General features: G+C 44.0%; 1 protein-coding gene and 1 pseudogene across 1 annotated transcript in view; one reads left to right on the forward strand and one right to left on the reverse strand.

Moving 5' to 3' along the window:
- The window catches only part of Gpatch2 (G-patch domain containing 2), a 210976-nt gene that overhangs the window by 25592 nt on the left and 169998 nt on the right, over nt 1-15386 (reverse strand). The window lies entirely within an intron of this gene.
- On the forward strand, nt 3520-3623 carry LOC146894803 (small nucleolar RNA U3; annotated as a pseudogene).

The following is a 15386-nucleotide window of genomic DNA, read 5'->3' on the forward strand; positions in this document are numbered from 1 at the left end:
GGTCTGCCTGGATATGAACAGAAACCTACACAATCTGACGGTGTGGGCAGGATTACTCCTGCAACCATGATGCATTAGCCAGGTTCTGTAACAGAACTTACAGAATGAAGCTCTTTTTGTTTATATGTACACACACACACAAACACACACACGCACACGAGATTGATTAGAATGCCTGACAGGCTGTCGTCCACCTAATCCAACAATGACCGCCTATGAAGATCCAAGAATCCAGTAACTGTTCAGTCCACAAGGCTGGATGTCTCAGCTTGTGTTCAGTATATGCCAGAATCCTGAAGAAGCAGGCTCTAATGCTAGTGAAAGAATGGACTCGCTAGTGAGAGCAAGCAGGAAAAGAGAGCAAAGCCTCTTCCTTCCATACCCTTTATAGAGACTTCCAGAAGAAGGCCTGGTCCAGATTAAAGGTGAATCTTCCCATCTCAAAGATGTGGATTTGAAGTAGGTCTTTTCACTTCAAATCATTTAATGCAGAAAAAAATCTCTGACGTGTGTGCCCAGTTGTTTTTGTTTTAGTTAATTCTGGATATAGTCAAATTGACAATCAATAATCACGTCTGCCTTCCCTGCCATGATGGGCAGAAGTCTCTCTGAAATCAGGAGCCAAAGCTCTCCATTGCGTCCGTCAGTATTTTGGTCACAGAGACATTGAAAGAACTAACAGAGTCCCTCATGGCCTTAGTTAGTTCTGTTGCTGTCATAAACCATCAAGAGCAAAGGCAATTCGAGGCAGAAAGGGTTTATTCTGTCTCATGGCTCCACAGCAACAGAACTCCATCGTGCAGGGAAGATACCAGCAGAGGGCAGGGGCAGGAAGCTGGGGATCACATCTTTAATCACAAGCAGAACGCTGTTTCCCTAAAACTAGAAGTGGTGCAAAGCTGGGCATCACATCTTTAATCACAAGCAGAACGCTGTTTCCCTAAAACTAGAAGTGGTGCAAAGCTGGGCATCACATCTTTAATCACAAGCAGAATGCTGTTTCCCTAAAACTAGAAGTGGTACAGGGTTTTAAACCTCCAAGTCCACCCCAGGGACATACTTTCTCCAGTAAGGGGCCATGTCCTAAAAGTTCCATCACCTCCCCACACAGCACTATCATCTGGGAACCAAGTGATCAAGTACACAAGCCCGTGGGGAGCATTTCTTCTTCAAAACATCACACTTATTTAATTTCCTCAGTAGACCTGATGTTTCTTTATGCATTTTTTAAAAAAATCAAGATTTTGTGTGGGATGAAAAAATATATATATATTCCTTTTGAAGGCTGTAAATCCTTTACCAACTCACTGAGTAAAAGGTCCCAGGTGAAGAAGAGCCGACTGTTCTCATGCTTCACGTCTTTTATTGTAAGTCTTTCTTGACATCAACAGATCCTCATTAATTTATTCATTCACTCAAAAGATATTGATTTTGAGTACTCTCCTACTATGTGCCAAATAATGCCTATGTAGTAAAATCAACAAGGCCCGGAGTTTGGGGACTAGAGGTGTAGCTCGAGGGGTTGAGTGCTTCTCTAGGATGCATGAAGCCCAGGGCTTGATCCCTAATGGCACATCAACCAGGTGTGATGGTGTACAACTGTGAATTCAGCACTCAGAAGATGAGGGACCGGGGAAGCTCAGAGGTTAAGAGATAGCCTCTGCTACATGGGCAGGCCAAGGCCAGCCTAGACTACAGGAGACCCTGTCTCAAAACAAAGAAAGAAAGAAGGAATGATAGAGGGAAGGAAAGAAGCAAAAGAGAAAAGAACAAAGTGTGAAGAAATGGACAGGGAAACCCCCTGCTGTTGGATCCCAGCCTGGTGCATGAGGCCCGTTGCCTTCCAGCAGCTAGGATCTGCTTGACTCCTGCGTCTCTGTGGCTGTAACTTTACTGCTAGGCAAGATGGCTGTTCAGTCTCAAGAATCTTACCTGGTTCGACGTTAAGATGGAGAAAACATACGGAATCGGGACAAGTTTTTCGGGGTAGCAGATGAGACACCTCCTCTTTGCCCCCAGAAGGCGGGGCCTTACCTTCCTCCCCTTACAGAACTGCCTACGTTCATCCCTGTGCTCCCAGCTCCCTGCTCACCCAGGCACCTCTCAGTCCGAGACCAACTCGGCCCGCCTGTGGTCTCACAGTCAGCCTCCTTTACAGGCTTCCTGCCCGTGCTCATTCACTTCCTGCCCACATTTTCCCCGCTCCTCACCTCAGCATAGCCAAGCCACCTTCCTGCTGCATGTCCTCTGACCTGGTAAATCTGTCTCCTAGAATTTTCCAGGTAACCTCCCCATCTCTCTAGCTGGAGGGTATGCAGGCCAGATCATTCTGATATTGCAAAGAATACAGAGTACCTGGGCCACTCCAGAAAGACGTGGAATCACACTATTTGCGGGCCAAGCCAGTACTGTCAATAGGGGGCTGTTCCTTCACCTCGGCCCGGATGTGAGGTGCTCAGTGTTGCTTTCTGGCTCACCTCTGCCTGCCCCCGAGTGCCACAGCCCTTAGGCTGGTACCGTGTTGCCCCATCGGAGCCACACAGAGAAGAAAAAAATGCATAAGAGACAGAAAGAACCTGCAACAAAGCTAAAGACCACTCGCCTCGCCACAGCGTCTTGACTCTCCCTGCCTGGGCTGCCAGGTGGAGGCTGTGATTAATGAAGAGACGTCAAAGCAAGAATTCTTCCATCCACAATGAATGGCGGTGGATTTCTGTGAGGAGGATTCGCGGCTGGACGGGAAGAAAGTCGGGGAAAAGAAGACTCATGACCGCAAGCCATGGTTGGGCCGCTACTGTCACCCATCCCACCTGCGTCTCTCAGCACCCACACCCTCCAGCCCTCCAGTGGAGCTGCAAGCCACCTCCCCTGTTATAAATAGCAGCACAGATGTTGACAGCAAAATGCTCCCTTAATTACCATACAAACTGCTCTACTTGAGCGAACCGCTTAAAGCAGCCTCCAAAGGAAGCTCACTCAAGCAATTCCGCAGATTACAGCTAATGAACAATATTTCCTCGCACCTATTTAGTGCTCATTAAAATGTAAAAGCCTTTCACTTCAAACAGACGCACAATAAATAATTCCGCTCTCCCTTTCTGTCTCAGAGCAGCTTGGGTAGGAACAGGAAAGAGAGGGCGCTGGCGGAGCAGGGCTGGGCTGGGAGCAGGGAAGGCAACCTAGCAGAGAAGGGAGAGCAGAGCAAGGAGCTTCAATAAAAAGCTGGGGGCTCCTTAGCATTTCCCAAGTCCACCCCTTGCCTGCTAGGATGAGTTTAGAATTCAACATGGATTCTGCACCCAGACACAGACAGCCCACCTATGGGGTAGGCAGCCAACCATGAGTGAGGTAAGTTAGCAGAGAAAAGCTACCTGAGCAACATTCAACATCCAGAAGCAGACTGGATAGGCTGGGAGTAGGAAACTCAACACGATACTACGTGTTCTTAGTGCTGCCCCGTGTTTATTTTTATTGTCTGTCTGTCTGTCTATTGGTTGGAGGTTAGAAGACGAATCTCCAAAGACTATACTTTCAGGGATCATTTCTATAGTTTAAGATGCAAATCAGGTAAACCTTGATTGTTGCTTGCTGCAGGAGGAAACACGTGGAAGGCAGGAAGTGTGCTCCTGTTCCAGCAAGGCCCAGGATCTCCCCCAAGGCACTCTGATTATGCGGAGCCCTGTAGGTGAGGTGAGCTGGGAGGGGGTTGGGGGACAGAGGGGGTATGTATTTCACTTGGTGAATTCCTGATCAAAACTGCTGTCCTGGCGAGCTAACTTTCTTTTCGGAACAATGGGCAAAAGATCATGAACTCTTAATAGTTCTGGCTTTCTAAGTGTGCTGGATAATCTTCAGGTTCAGCTGAATTGGACTTCCAATCAGCATGTACACACACCTCTGAGGATGTCTGTGAAGGTGTTATAAGTAAGGTTTCAATGAAGGAGGGAAGAGCCGCTCGAACATTCAGTGATGTCATTTTCTGGGCTGCCGTCTTGGACTGGACGAAAGCAGGAGGCAAGCTGAGCATCAGCGTTTGTCATTCAGCTTCTGACTGTGGACACGATGTGGTCAGCTCCCTCATGTGCCTTCCACCATGATTTCCCAGCTTTGCTGGATTTAGCCTCACTCACCCCATGAGTCAGAATAATCCCTCCTTCCTTAAACTTTCTTTGTCAGACATTTTGCGACAGCAAAGGGAAAAGTAATTACTCTGCTGAAGAAAATGGTGTGCCGTTTGATGCTTTATTACTTTTATTTGTCTATGAGTGAGGCGTGGGGTACCTGTGTAGGCATGTAGAGGTCAGAGGATAACTTTGTAGGAGTCAGTGTTTGCCTTTAGCCATTTAGGTCCCAGGAACTGAACTCATGGCTTCAAGCTAGCTCCCTTTGGATGTTCGAATTCAGCATAAGAACACATTTAAAGAACAACATGTGATCAAAATTGTCAGGTTTTGTTTGTAGCTTGCCTGCACTGACCACACTAGGACTGAGCGCCCGGCCAGGGTAACGGGACTGAAGTAAAAGTGGCCCCTCAAGGAGCTGACACACGGTTAACAAAATCGCGATGCTGCAATACAATCAACGCTGTCAGGAAGTAGATTACAAGGGTAGAAGAAGCTGAGCCAGGTGGAGGTGGCATTACCTTACAGCCATATACAGAAGCTACTCAGAGACTTGTTGCTTCTTTGTCTGGTACCATCCACAGCTAAGTGTTGATCAGGGAGTGGCAGGCAGGAGTCGGGGCAAGGAAAACACAAGAAATCATGTTTCTCATGATCATGGCACTGCTGAAGATGAAATCATCCTGGACTTGGCTTTCAACTAAGGTCATTTGAAAACGGTCCTCAACACCCATCTCATTTGCTTTTTTATGTTTGCCAATTTAGTGTTGTATTCAGAGTGATTAATTAGCTTGTACTGGAGGTTTATTAGGTAATCTTTCTGTCAATCAAAAATCACCTGGGTTTCAGGCCAGAATAAAGGGCACCCAGGAACTTTTATAAGAATTTACCTCATTATTATATTGACAATAAGCACAATGTTAAAACTTGAGAGTGTATTGCTTGAGATATTGCTCAAGTTAATCAGAGTTATTTGGCTCTCCTGAATATTTATGGTTTATTTTCCATTAGGGTAAATTCATTTCTAAAATATAAAACACTCCTTCTGCTTCTCATTTGGACCTAGGGAGTTAAGTCCAGTGTTCCAATGTGGGTCTCTGTCTCTATCTCCTTCCATCGCCAGATGAAGGTTCTATGGTGATATGTAAAATATTCGTCAGTATGGTTATGGGCCAAGGCCAGTTCAGGCACCCTCTCCTCTGCTGCCCATGGAACAATCTGGGGATCTCTCCTTGGACCTGGGAACCCCTCTAGAATCAAGACTCTTGCAAACCCTAAAATGGCTCCCTTAGTTGAGATATATACTTTCCTGCTCCCATATCCATCCTTCCTCCCCCGCCCCATCCCATTTCCCCAAGATTTCCCCAATCCTCCCCTACTCCCTTCTCTCTAACCATCTCCCCTTCCTTCCACCCCCCACCCGTGCACCCCAGGTTGCCTGGAAATCTTTTCTACTTCCAATATCCAAGAGGATAACTATATGATTTTCTTCAGGTTCACCTTCTTATTTAGCTTCTCTAGGATCACGAATTATAGGCTCAAAGACCTTTAATTATGGCTAGAATCCACTTATAAGTGAGTACATACCATATTCCTCTTTTTGGGTCTGGGTTACCTCACTCAGTAAAGTGTTTTCTATTTCCATCCATTTGCATGCAAAATTCAGGATGTCATTGTTTTTTACCACTGAGTAAAACTCTAATGTGTATATGTTCCACACCTTCTTTAACCATTCTTCTATTGAGGGACACGTGAGCAAGGAAGTCAGGATCAGAGGGAACCTTCATCCGACGATGGATGGAGATTGAGACAGAGACCCACATTAGAGCACTGGACTGAGCCCCCAAGGACCAAATGAGGAGCAAAAGGAGGGAGAACATGAACAAGGAAGTCAGGACCTCGAGGGGTGCGTTCACCCACTGATAGAAGGGGATTGATCTAATGAGAGCTCACCAAGGCCAGCTGGACTGGGACTGAACGAGCATGTGATCAAACCGGAGTCTCTGAATGTGGCTGACATGGGGGCTGACTGAGAAGCCATTGACAATGGCACTGGGTCTTGTTTCGTCTGCATGTACTGGCTTTTTGGGATCCTAGTCTGGTTGGATGCTCACCTTCCTAGACCTGGAGGGAGAGGGGAGGAACTTGAACTTCCCACAGGGCAGGAAACCCTGACTGCTCTTAGGACTGGAGAGGGAGGAGGAGAGGGAGTAGGGGGAGTAGGGGGAGTGGGAGGGTATTGGGAGGAGGGGTGGAAGTGGAAATTTTTGTAAATTAATAATTTAAAAAAATAAAAAAGAAAAAATATATAAAACAATCCTTCTAATTTCTTTTCACACTATAGATTACATAGTGCTTTCATTTTTTCTCCTGATTCAAGACTCAGAAAATTATGGGGCACATTGTAACAGAGTAAACTATTGCTTAAAGCTATGCGATGCCATAAAAAGGTGAATCAAGGATTTCCAACACTCATAAGAATCTAAGGTTATCTATGGTGAAAAGTCTGAGGTTAGCCCAGGTCATACCATCAGCCTTTTTGCCAAAAACCAATAAAATAAAACAAAATGTATTTTTTTTTTTAGGAAAGAATGCATTCGGTTTGTGCTATTGTAGGAAACGGGCCACAACCAGAGTGAATTTCATGTACAACGGCTTACTCCATGCAAACTCTTCCTCACGTATGTGAGTGTGTGCGTACAGTGTGTGCTGACTGCAACTTGCCACACTGTGAATGCGTCTTTGTTGTTCCTTGAAACTGCACGTACTGAGTCAGGTATAATCCCAGTACTCAGAAGCCTGATGCAGGAGGATCACTACAAGTTCAAAACTCTCATGGGCTACAGAGTTCCAAGGCAGCAGAGCCTACAGAATGAGACTGTCTCAAACAAAAACAAGCCAAGCAATCTTAGGAATCGTCTGCAGTAAATACTTTTACTTGTCTGTTGATACAAGAGTAATTATGTAAGAGTAGCATGTGCCATAGGCAGTGAACACAAGAACATTATTCTTTAGTGGGTTTTTTTCACCGTTACATTTCTACCTTACACATTTCAGAAACTAGATTTCTTCCTCTCCGTGTGAATACAGATATAGAAAAGGACAGGCACATAGAAGGATCTCGGCAGCTGTGACTGTTTCATTGTAAAAGGATTTTAAAATTAAATTATGAACTGTAGTGACATTTGGATTGCAATTTTCATAGGAATATAAAAATTCCTTAATTCTAAAATGCTAACATGATTGTTCCTAAGTTACCCTTGGTTTTCGCCTTGCTCTTTGCGTGGATGTGGGCTTGATTGAGCAGCCTACCTCAAGTGCTCCTCAGAATATCTCCTCAGAGAGGCAGAAGAAAACTTCCAGAAAACAACTTGGGAAAGGTACCTATTGGGGAGGGAAGACACAGAACTGTGTGTAAACATTTCACAGAGCAGTCACGATTCTGCCCTTTCTGGAACGCACACTTTGATGAGTAAAGAAGGGGCAGTGGGCAGTGTTCCGGGAGAGGCTGCTGGAATGGATGCAAATTTTGTTTTTCAATAGTCTAGGTGAAGGGTCAAGAAATCGTGAGCCACACCATGCAAGAAACTCTGGAGTATCCTCCACATTACCACTCAATTCCTCCCAGATGCATACAAGAGAGCAGTCTTCATTGATTTACAAAGACCCATATAAATATAGATATGTCTTGATTGGGGAATTGTAAACTCAATCTCAGGCAGGCTTTGTGATCAACCTAGAGAGAGGGGAGGGAGGGAATGTCATAGGTACCATGGCTCTGAGGTAAACCTGCCAGAGAGCATTCTGAAAGTCGGCCTGCCTGAAAAATAAAAAAAAAAAAGGAGGGCACACCATATTGTGTTCAAAGTATGTTTTCCCTCAAATAACAGCACTTTAACTGAGTATTTCTTCCATTCACCCTTTCTTTTTTCAAAAGACCCGTCTGGAGCGATTTAGAGTTATGGTTTTATGTGTGTGATATGAAACGATAATACGGGCTGTCTTGGCACCTTGAAGGAAGAGAAACAAAAATTGAGCAGGCTATCTTGCTTGTCTCATTTGCCAGGCCCCATCATCACAAAGGAAACGAGTTGTTTAGCCGCCAGCTTTTGGAGGATTGTAATCAGCGTGTTTGGTCCACAGGCAGCAGGGTGCAGGCTGCCCGCATCCCCCCTCTGTTAGATGGATGATGCTGGTGGCGGGTGGACACACGCATCCTGCCTGAATATGAACAACAGATTTGTCAGTGTGTGACAGGCTGACAGCCCAGCTCCCAGCTGCTTGTCCACTGTTGTTACATCAGCACCTTGTCTGAGTGCTCAGCAAAGAGGCAGTCTGCTTCCTCCATTTATCGGAGGCAGGTTGCTTTAAAAAAAAAAAAAAAAGGAAGGAAGGAAAGCCTAGTTCTGACTTTAGGCTATAGTGCCAGAACACATTGAAAAGAGACAATTTAAACATCTCTGTACGTCTCTAGCAACATATCATAGGCCTTCGAAGTCCCACCATACCGGTTAGGTTTCAAAACCAAGAAGGTGACTCAAAGTAAGTCTGACGCTGGTTAAACAGCATCATCTCACTTCAGGGAGGGTCTTGGCAGGACATGCGTATGAAGGAGGGTCCACACTTGGCTTTGTCATGTGGCTGGAGTGGAAGTGTGCTCTGTGTCCTCTGAAGACAGTGTTATATGGAAGACAGTTTAAAGTGTGCCAGGAAAAACTTAATACAGCACAGAAAGCTTCGTGTTGACAACTCAAGCATCTCATTTTTACTAGTCGGGTGATGGCTGACAATCACTATAAAACATTTCTGATACAAAAATTGCAGAAATATGTTGATCAGAATTTAGTAGAATCATGACAGATACTATTAAATATCCCAAACTTTTGCTGTAGTGTAGAAAGCTATGGAAATAAATTAGGGAAATTGGAGGCAAGTGAAGCAACCATGAAGTTTTAATAAGTGTAAGAGAGTAAATTAAAGATGTACTTATTGTCTTTATGTGTATGTGTGTGTGCCTGTCTGGGTTTATATGCATCACATGCATGCAGGAGTCTCTGGAGGTCAGAAGAGGGCATCAGATTCCCTAGAACTGAAGGTGCAGGTTGCTGTGCACCATCATGTGGGTGCTGGGGACTGACCCTGGGTCATCCGCAGGAGCAGCAAGTGCTTCTAACTGCTGAACTGTCTCTCCAGGACAAGAGGATTGTTTAGATATAATATGTTAAAGGAAGGTGGAAGAATGCAAAGGTATTATTTCAGCATTCTTTGCAGCTGTGAATTGTTGGGTTCCACGCACATGTGGCAGTCTCTACCAAGTGAGCCACAGATGAGAGAGTTGAAAAGGAGTTACATCTGATCTTTAATGGCTCCTTCCAAGCAGTTATGGCCTGCCAAGTCATTAATAAGTATTATTTAAGAGTCCCTAAGTACACATTTGTACAATGTTTCCCTACAGACTTAGGAGAAATCATTTCAGGTTGTTGGATCAATAATTATCATTTCATTCAAGTCTGCTGTAACATGGAAAACTGACTCTGAACTCTTCCAGCATCCTAGTCCTGGCTCATAATAGAGCAACATAGGGCTTGGGATGTTCCAATGACTCCATCTCTAGCATGCCAGAGACCTGCATCACACATAAAGCTGTATCTACATCCCTATTCTACCAAAGGTGGACACAGGAGATTACTGCAGTCTTGTAAATTGGAAGCATCTTTAAGCAATGGTGTTTAATTGACCAATAAGCATTATTTATTTACTCAAGGATGAAGAAGACAAGGAGTAACAAAAGTGTTCAGAAGCATTCACAGAAACCTGGTTGGAACAGCTCCGTGTATGCCCTGAGCAAACTGATAGGTTACACACCAGGGTTTACAACTGCTTAGCCCATTTGCAAACTTTCATGGAACAGAATGACTGGGGAGAGACAACTAAAAAATGCTACTGTAAGAGATACAAGAAAATATCCTTCATATGCCTAAGTTTTTTTTAAAATAAGCTTAAAGGATATATCAAAATTAGGATGATTTGTGTGTGTGTGGGAGCATGTACCATTAATTAGAATATCACATGGAAGATAAATAGAAAATAGAAAGATTAGACAGATGACAAGTAGGTTGATAGTGATGACAGGTGATTGATATATAGATGATGGTAGAGATGACAGATAATAGATGATAGAGAGATGATAGATAGATAGATAGATAGATAGATAGATAGATAGATAGATAGAGATATACATGATTTATAGAGATCATTGATAGATATGTAGGTAGTAAAATGATAGATGATGATTGGCGAAGATAGATGATGAGAATAAAGACTGATAGATGACAGATGATAGACAGATTAATGATATAGACAATAGATATAGTTAGACAGACCAACACGATACCTGGAAAGATGTAGATGTACAAAGTATGATATACCAGAAGAAATTTTTTAAAAAATTCTTTTCTTTTGCTTTTTAAAAACAAGCTAACAAACTATCTTTTATCATTTTACATACCAATCCCAGTTCCCACTCCTTCCCTTCCTCCCAACTCCTCCACCTTTCCCCCACCACACCCCCAACCACTCCTCAGAGAGAATAACGCTCATTGCTTTTGGGGACCTTCCCCAGAGAAATTTTTTTGTTCTTTATGTTTTTCTGTATTTTGGAGATTTTTTCCCCTATCCCAATGTGTTGCACACTTACTAAGAGAATACACTACTAAAATGAAACGTTGCCAGCAAAAAGATGACACTGGAGAGGACCTTCCCATTCACCTCCCTGTTACTCAGCTTTCTGCTGTGATGTAATGCTGAGTTGATGGACTAGAAAACATCACAGTTTAAGACTCTGAAGTTGGTGCTGGTGTGACGGCTCAGCAGGTAGAGGCTTGCACTGCAGGAGCCTCAGAACCTGAGTCTGAACTTCAGAACACGCAGTAGACAGAATTGACTCCCCAAAAGTGGTCCTCTAATATCTACACATGTGCTTTAGGACAATGCCCCGCCCCCAGCACTGAATGTCCAAGCCTTAGATCACTTTCCATTTGTCATGAATATATAATGGCTTCATAAGCACACAGCAGATGCTTAGACTAATGGTCAGGTGTGCAAGCCTACTGTGTGAGCACACAGCCTCCGACTACACATCAATCCTTCATTTCTTGTTTAAAACATAAATTTAGTGGAACGTAGAAAACTGTAATTTTTGTCTCTTTGAAGTGAATTTTAAGTTGCAAAATTCAGTTTTAGTTCTAAAAAGATGACCCAGTGACCTCAGACTTCATCCTCACTCCAGCTGCAGCCTGCAGAGGAGACTGAGGTCAGAAGCCCCTCCCACCCGTTTGCTCACAGGCACAGATTTCAGGCATCTCTTCAACAGGTCAGAGTGAGTTTCTGATTGGAACGTCATTTGGTGTGACTCCTCCCTTCCCTCAATACACCCTAGGCAGCGTTCGAATCTCAAACAGCTGGATCTATTTAGTGCTTTAAAGATACATGGTAATAAATGGTGTAACTAAAACATAATCTTCTCAGGCGATAGAAAAGTTGAGCTTTTCCCAGCTCACCCTTTTAGTGTTTCATTATACCTCTGTACTTATATTAATATGCACCATGGTTTTGATGTGCTAGGTCTAAAATATGTTGAGTCAATGACCATAACTACTTAAACATCTAAATATCACCATATTTTTCTCCCCCCCCCAAATTATGGCTATGCACTCTCCAAAGAATGCAAAAGTCCTTCCCTGAAATGCTTGTGAACACCGAATGTGGTGCATTTTTTTTTTCTGTTTTGAGTCTTACAGAGGCGTCATGGCCTGTATGTCATGGTCCTGCTGCATCTGATTTGCAACCCCAACCACTGCTGGTGAGGTTAGCTTGATTTTAGCACTGATTTAAGAAACCTGTGGGAAGGAATGACACACCCTATTACTGGCAACCCATTTGTGTGTGGCACGTGTTTATGTATGTGTACATGTATCCTGATATGGGATTGGGTGGTTCCTGAGAAAGCCATATTATTTCAGGCACTTAGGCTGCAGGGCTCTGCAGCTCTCTAGGCCATCTGAAGGCGCACTGATTGACACTCGTGGCCTCCTTTTCTGGTTTTCTGCACAGGTATATTTTCATTTCACTTTCATAAACATCTCCCTATGTGCATTTTTATGGGTCCCGAGGGAGGAACTTTTTGCGTTAGGGTCAAATAATGATGTGTAGACTCCTCTTCATAGACTTCTACTGTCTGGTCATGTCTTTGGCCTTAAATGTCATAAGCACATCCTGGGTTGTTCAGAGAGTGCAGCCAATGCACGTCTTACAGCCCTGGAACTCCTACACTGGCACGGGATGGCATAAGAAGGCAGAGAATAGCTTTGAAAACATTTACTCCCAAGCATTTGAAAATGCCCTTTGAACCTGTGTTCTCATTTGGATGTCCCAAGGGCACCCTCTTTTCGACACTCGTGAAATGGTTTGTCTTCCCACACTGACCTTGTTCCAGTTGGCATTCCTGTCACCCAGAGGCCCAGTTTAGAAAACTGTCTTTTTTTTAGACTTTCACCTTTCTGTCCCTTCACACGTTTCATACGCCACAGAAGCCCAATTCCACAATTCCTCCCATAACTCCTTCTTGATTTGGATCCATGTTCTTTCAAAAGTTTTAAAAACTATGCGGTATTTGTATGTGCACGTGTGTACTTGTGCGTAAGTATGCACACACAGGTGATGCAATGGTATGGTTGTAGAGGGCATAGGAAAACCTGCAAGAGTCCATTTTCTCTTTCAACCATGTGAATCCCCAGAATAGAAGCCAGGTTACCAGACTTGGTGGTAAGTACCTTGTATTAATTACTTTTTACTACTACTGTGATATAATAATAATAATGATGATGATGATCATGATGATAAAATTAGTGACCAAGGCAACTTATAGAAGAGAGGGCTTAATTAAGATTGTGAAGCATTATTAATAAAAACTCAGGCATAAATTGGCATTTGACCTAAGGATCAGAAAAGCAAAGAAGCCAGTCATTGACTCTTATCTCAACTTCAGTCCGAAAATGGCAATCCTGCCTCCAAGAATCTCAGAATAAGACTGTGCCCGAGAGCTGTTTCCTCCCAGCCTATAATCCTCTCTAGTTCTGGGATTGAAGATGTGCACCACTACTGCCTAGTTTCTATGGCAAACTAGTGTGGCTACCGGGTTAAAGGTGTGTGTCATTGCTGCCTGGTCTGTAAGGATGGCAGTTTGGCTATTTTACTCTCTGATCTTCAGGCAAGCTTTATTTGTTAAAATACAAATGAAATACCGTTACAGGATTACAGTTCCAGAGAGATAAGAGTCTATTGGCAACACGACTGGTGGTGCTGCACAGCCAAGCATGGCAGCTGAAGCTTACACATCTCCATCCATAAGCAGGGAGCAGAGAGAGCAAGCTGAGAATGGGGCATGACTTTAAAACCTCAAAGCCCAGTGACATACTTCGTCTAGCAAGCCTGCAGCTCCTAAACCTGTGCAGCCAACTAAAGACCAAGGGACTAAAATGCCTGGGACCATGGGGGACATCTCATTAAGTCACTGCAGACCTTTACCCTCTGAATCATCTAGCTGGCTTGGATCCCTATTCTGAATTTAACATAGCCCTAGCTTAGTTCAGACACTTAGCAGTGGTGACATTCTGAAGTAACAGATAGGAGGACACTTTTATCCATTGCTACTATTTCCAGCATTGGAGTGACAGAATGGTCTCTGAAATGAGCTTGCTCCCTTCCATCCATCTTTTGACCACAAGATTGTATTCTAAAGAAAAAAAAAATGTGATTTTTTTAAATGCTGCAGCCAAGTAGACAGAGTTGGGAATCAGAATCAGGCAATGTCCATTTGAACCACAGCTCAGGTAGTGACCTGAAGTGACTATTACTTTTCTCCTTTTGGACACACGTATGTGGCAAAACATGCAATTTTGGGGGAGGGATTTGGCTTTGGCTTGGCTCACAGATGAGGAAGGTACAGCAGCAGGCGCAGCTCTCAGCCATGGCAGCAGAAGTGTGAGGCTGCTTGCTCACAACTGGGCAACTCAGAAAACAGAAGGTAATGTCAACACCAAGCTGAATTTCATCCCCTACCCCTTTTATTCAGTCTGGGGTGGCACTACCCATATTCAGGGTAGACCTTTCTTCCTCCGGTTCCAGAACTGTCTCCTGGGTTATTATAATCTAGTCAGGTTGATGATGAAAATTAGCCATCACCAGTTTACTCCTTGTCGACACCCTGGAACATCACTTTTAACGCTAAATGACATTACACCACACATTACTTAGGGTCCAGTACAGTGCTATCTCATGTGGAGATGGCTCACTCCATCCTCCAGCTTGTAGTTTGTCTCACATTTGACTCTTATGTATGTGATGATTTGGGTATGGCTTGTTTACCAGGTATCCAACTGGTCAGTGTTTGTTCTGCAGGGGTGGAGGTAATGGGACACTGTAGAGCAAGAGATGTGTCTGGTGGAAGGTCCTTGGTTCAGCTGGGTCTTCAGATGGATCTTCTGTATTTCTGTTAGGGCATTGCTGACGTCTCATGGAAGGGCTGGTAGGAAAATCTGAGTCTGGCCCGCTCAGACTGATTTTCTCTGTGGTCCTACAATTACTTACCTTCTATACATGTTCCTGCCATGGCGGGAAGTCATCTGTGGTGAGTCCTTTACCAGGTCTTATCCCTCCTCCCCACCCATACCTGATCTCGAACCTCTAGATCTGTGAGTCAAGGAAGCCTCTTTTGTGAAGTGAGCTTGTCTCAGGTATGTCTTAATAACACAGTTCCTAATAACACTAAAGTGAACAATGCTACCCAGAGTTATTTCAGGCAAGGTCTGTGACTTAGTTTCTCTTTCTACTGCTATGATAAATACCCCGACAAAAGAGCTCAAGGCAGAAGGAGCTTATTTTAGCGCACAGTCAGGGTACAGTAAGTCATGGTGGGAGAAACAGGCAGCAAGAGCTTGATGCAGCTGGTCACATTATTACACAGCCAGAAGAATGGGGCAATGAATGCACACACGCTAGTGCTCAGCTCACTGTCTCTACTCACACAGTCCAGGATCTCCCGGAGAGGGAATGGTACCGCCTATGTTCATTTAACATAATCACAGTAATTCCCTACCAAAAAAAGCCCACAGATCTACCTGATCTGGACAGTCTCTCATCGAGACTCCCTCCCCAGGCAATTCCAAATCCTGCCAAGTGGACAAATGAAATTAAATCAGTGTGTAA

This window comes from Myodes glareolus, chromosome 5 (assembly GCF_982192425.1).
Source record: "Myodes glareolus chromosome 5, mMyoGla1.1, whole genome shotgun sequence".
NCBI lineage: Eukaryota > Metazoa > Chordata > Mammalia > Rodentia > Cricetidae > Myodes > Myodes glareolus.